Below are 4,671 nucleotides of genomic sequence, written 5' to 3'. Positions count from 1 at the left end.
ATCCTAATCTTCCTACTATATGTCTAAAAATGACCTGATTAGTGTGCTGCTTAGCCTATGTGATGAGCCACACTCCTCTAATAACACCAGAGTTAGCAAAACTCCATTGTATAATCATTTTCTCAGATCAGCAATTTTGTTAGGTGGCTCTATTCCCATTTCAGGAGGACAAAACTAAGGAGTTATAGAGCTAATTAAGTCAATTGCACCAGTCTTATTTCCATCCTCGTGGATCAAGAATCCATGAAGAGTCAAAGCTACAGCTTTTCTTCATGGAAGAGATACCACTTTGCTCCTTCCTAAGATTCAGAACTTGGTTTCATTAGCCTAATGTTCTGCTAAGTCCCCACTTAGAAACATGAATCTTGTGCTTCTATCTGGTAATGACAAAAAGTTAAGGTCAGGGGAGCTTTCATCACTGTTGTCGCTGCCATGAGTCACAGGTATAATGATGAACTACAGTTCTTGGAAAAGATCAATAAAAACTGCTGAAGAATCAAGAAGGGCTTCATACCCAACATGCAGGTGGAAGGCATTTTCTATGTGAATGACGCTTTGGAAAAATTAATGTTTGAGGAATTAAGAAATGCCTGTCAAGGTGGTGGTGTCGGTGGCTTCCTACCAGCCAGGAAACAAATTGGCAATGTGGCAGCCCTGCCTGGGATTGTTCATAGATCTTTTGGGCTTCCTGATGTCCATTCAGATTATGGGTTTGCTATTGGGAATATGGCAGCCTTTGATATGAAAGACCCCGATGCAGTGGTATCCCCGGGTGGTGTCAGATTTGACATCAACTGTGGTGTCCGCTTGCTAAGAACCTATTTGGATGAAAGCGATGTCTAGCCTGTGAAGGAGCAGCTTGCCCAAGCTATGTTTGACTATATTCCTGTCGGAGTGAGTTCAAAAGGTGTCATCCCCATGAGTGCCAAATACTTGGATGAGGCCTTGGAGATGGGTGTGGGTTGGTCCCTGAGGGAAGGCTATGCCTGGGCTGAGAACAAGGAGCACTATGAGGAGTACGGCAGGATGTTGCAGGCCAACCCCAATAAGGTCTCTGCGAAGGCTAAGAAAAGAGGCCTTCCTCAGTTAGGGACCCTGGGAGCAGGCAACCACTATGCAGAAATCCAAGTTGTGGATGAGATTTTCAATGAGTATGCTGCTAAGAAAATGGGCATCGACCATAAGGGACAAGTATATGTGATGATCCACATTGGAAGCAGAGGCTTGGGCCACCAAGTAGCCACACTGGTAGCTATGGAAAAAGCCATGAAAAGAGACAAGATTATAGTCAACAACCATCAGTTAACTGGCTTGTGCTTGGATTGCTTCCCCAGAGGGTCAGGACTACCTGCAGGGGATGGCAGCTGCTGGGAACTATGCCTGGGTCAACCACTCTTCCATGACCTTCCTAATCCATCAGGCCTTTGCCAAGGTCTTCAAAACAACCCCTGATGACTTGGACCTACGTGTGATCTACAACGTTTCTCACAATATTGCCAAAGTAGAACAGCATGTTGTGGACGGAAAGGAACGGACAGTGTTGGTACACAGGAAGGGATCCACTTGAGCTTTCTCTCCTCACCATCCCCTCATTGCTGTGGATTACCAACTCATTGATGGCACCATGGGCACCTGCAGTTGCATTCTTACTGGCACGGAGCAGGGCATGATAGAGACCTTTGGGACAACTTGCCATGGATTAGGCCATGTATTGTCCTGAGCAAAATCTCATTGTAATTTAGATTTCCAGGATATCTTGGACAAACTGGCAGATATGGAAATCACAATCCAAGTTGCCTCACCCAAACTGGTTATGGAAGAGGCTCCTGAGTCCTATAAGAATGTGACGGATGTGGTGAACACCTGCTATGATGCTGGAATCAGCAAGAGGGCCAATAACTGAGACCAATTGCTGTGATCAAAGGATAGAATGCTGACTGCAGCCACCAAACTCCAATGACCCTCATGGGATGGAGGTGGACTGAAACTCCTCAGACATCAAACTCAAGACCCGACAGGTTCCAAAGTGCACAGCTGTAACTGCCCATTCCAAAGTGGCTGGCAGGCAGCTGCTGCCTTCAGGAGCCAGTGGTGTAACATTATTTTTTGGGAAGAGTAACATTGCCCTCATTTGGAAAGGGATGTATGTACTTCCTCTCTGTCCCATGTGTTTTAGGAAAATCTGTTAGGGGGTAGGGATAGATCAAGATACTGCCTAACTCCTTATAGAAGCCTTAGTCATCACAGTGAGATTCTTTACACCAAGCTCTGTTTATATTCTGAGGTATCATGGAGAGCTTTCTATTAAATAAGAAGGTTTTGAAATGTTTTCTTTCCCTCCTCTTTTTGTCAGTTTGTCCATTCATCCATCCATCCACCCTCTTCCCCTGAACCCAGCAAAACCCTAAACACCACTCTCACTTGGAAAGTAGCCACAAAGTCCTATCCAGACACTAGAGGAAAGGACAATGGGACACGTTGAAGAGGGAATGTGTATGGAGGTGTAGAAATAGGGGCCCAAAAGAGAGCAGTTTTTCATAGACTTAGGCCTTTCATAGGCCTCATCTGATAAACTGATTTGTTTTTGGATGATGTCTTGCACAGCAGGAACAGAGAACCTGCACATGATACTGAATATTTTTATGTTTATGATTGAATTATAAAAACATGCAATGACCACAGCTGTGATGTTAACAGTTGCACAGGCTGACTGCTCTTGTGCCATCTAATCACATTTTGTGTTCTGTACTATGACACCTGAAGATGTTAAAGTTACAGGTTTCCTAAGGCCTTTGTTGAGTCCAAACAGCCAGTAAAATAGAAAAATCTAATAAAGTTGCATATGTTGTTTAAAAAAAAAAAAAGTTAAGGTCAGCTATCTTGGCTTCTGGGAACCTCTTGCTCAGAGTAAGAACCCATTATAGAGAAGATTTTAGAAACCACCCATTTTTATACAGTTTTCTCATTTGACAGTGACTGGCCATTCTGGTTTTTCCTGGGATTTTGCTGGTTTTAGCACATAAAATCCAGCTTCCTGGAAAACCCTCCAATCTCAGGAAAATTGAAATTGTTGGTCCCACTAACCTGACTTACTGAATCATCTCATTCTGATATCATTGGCTTTCTGCTCATTCTCTCTTAAATGGAAGAAATTTAGAATAGGTCAAAACAAAGTATAAGGATTTCCTATCTGGATGAATCCATATCTATCTCTCCAAAGGGAACTTGGCAGAGTTGTGCATGAATCTTTCTCAAAGATTCCTTAATACTTCCCATGTTCCCATTTTCCAACTGAAGACTCTGATTCCACATTAAGAATGACTTGTATGACCCACTGGGGTATATGTGCACTTATTTTGAACAAAAGATTCCAGACTAAAGCTTCCGACATTATAAGAATTGGAATATAAATATTATTGAATCCTACAATTACACACAGATCATTTCCTCATTCTTCTTGGGGAGAAACTTGAAAGTAAAAAACAAAGACAGGTCAGCAAGAATTCCCCTCAATTGTCATGACAGGAGAGAAGTGTCACATCTATCCTCAGTTCTTCAACAATGAAGGCAGTTTAAATATTAATTTGTTCATCTGTTGCTTTACATTTTATCAGATCAATTATACTAATGAAGGTAATCAATATCCACAAAGACCTGACAGTCGAGGTAAACTTGATCTACAACAGATCCACTGGCCCTGGTAAGATTGTACACATTTACCCATATTATGGTTAAAAATTTTCCCATGTGATGGTGGAAGCACTGAAACAGAACCAAAGAATCTGTATTTCCAGCCATGTCTTATTCCTGATCCTGCCCAGGACAGGCTATACTTCAAAAACTGCAAAAAACAAAAACAAAAACAAAAACAAAACAAAACAAAACAAACAAACAAACAAACAAAACCTGTGTGTAGAAGGCCCTTGAACCAAAGGTAAATTGAGAATATAGGGAAGTAATGTTCTTCCCTAAGCTTAGCAGTCTCACATCTAGACATCTCCAAGTCTGTATCTCTGGAGGAAAATTGGCAGAGCTGCACACAATTCTTTCTCAAAGATTCCTTAATAGTTATAAACACAGAATTTTACCTAATTATTAGAAATCACAAATAAATGATCTCAGATCCCAGGGTTAACAAACAGAGTTATGTGATGAAGTAAATACAACAAAATGAAAACTGCTGAATTTATGTAATGTATAGGAGCTCACTATATAATTCTTCCACATGTGTATGCATGAAAATGATATACTGAAATTTTTAAAAATCTAATTTCTAATTTTTCAGTCATATTAGGGATCACATGGAAACTCCTTAATTTTAAATGCATTGTAATTTCCCCCAGTATTTTAAGTGATTACATATAACAAATAAAATAGGTCTGACACACAAAAATGCTTTGAATTTTTAAATTTTCAAATTAAAATTAAATTAAATTAAAATTTTAATTAGTGTATTCATCAGTGGGTTCAAGTGGAGGCAGGATGTGTTAGGGAGAAGTGGATGAGGCGCTATGTCACTGAAGGGTATCCACATGAGAAAAGAAGAATCTGGGCGGGGGAATTAAAAATTCAACAAACAGAAAACTACCATTAGGGATTTATTTTTCTTTTTTAAAAATTTTTTAAAATATTTTTAAAGATTTTGTTTATTATTAATTTATTCATGAGAGA

General features: G+C 40.1%; 1 pseudogene; it reads left to right on the top strand.

Annotated features, from left to right (window-relative positions):
• The first annotated feature begins 432 nt into the window (after positions 1 to 432).
• On the top strand, positions 433 to 2,032 carry LOC140611269 (RNA-splicing ligase RtcB homolog pseudogene; annotated as a pseudogene).
• The last annotated feature ends 2,639 nt before the right edge of the window (positions 2,033 to 4,671 follow it).

The sequence above is a fragment of the Canis lupus genome, chromosome 19 (genome assembly GCF_048164855.1).
Source record: "Canis lupus baileyi chromosome 19, mCanLup2.hap1, whole genome shotgun sequence".
NCBI lineage: Eukaryota > Metazoa > Chordata > Mammalia > Carnivora > Canidae > Canis > Canis lupus.
This window is presented reverse-complemented; position numbering and strand designations above follow the sequence as displayed.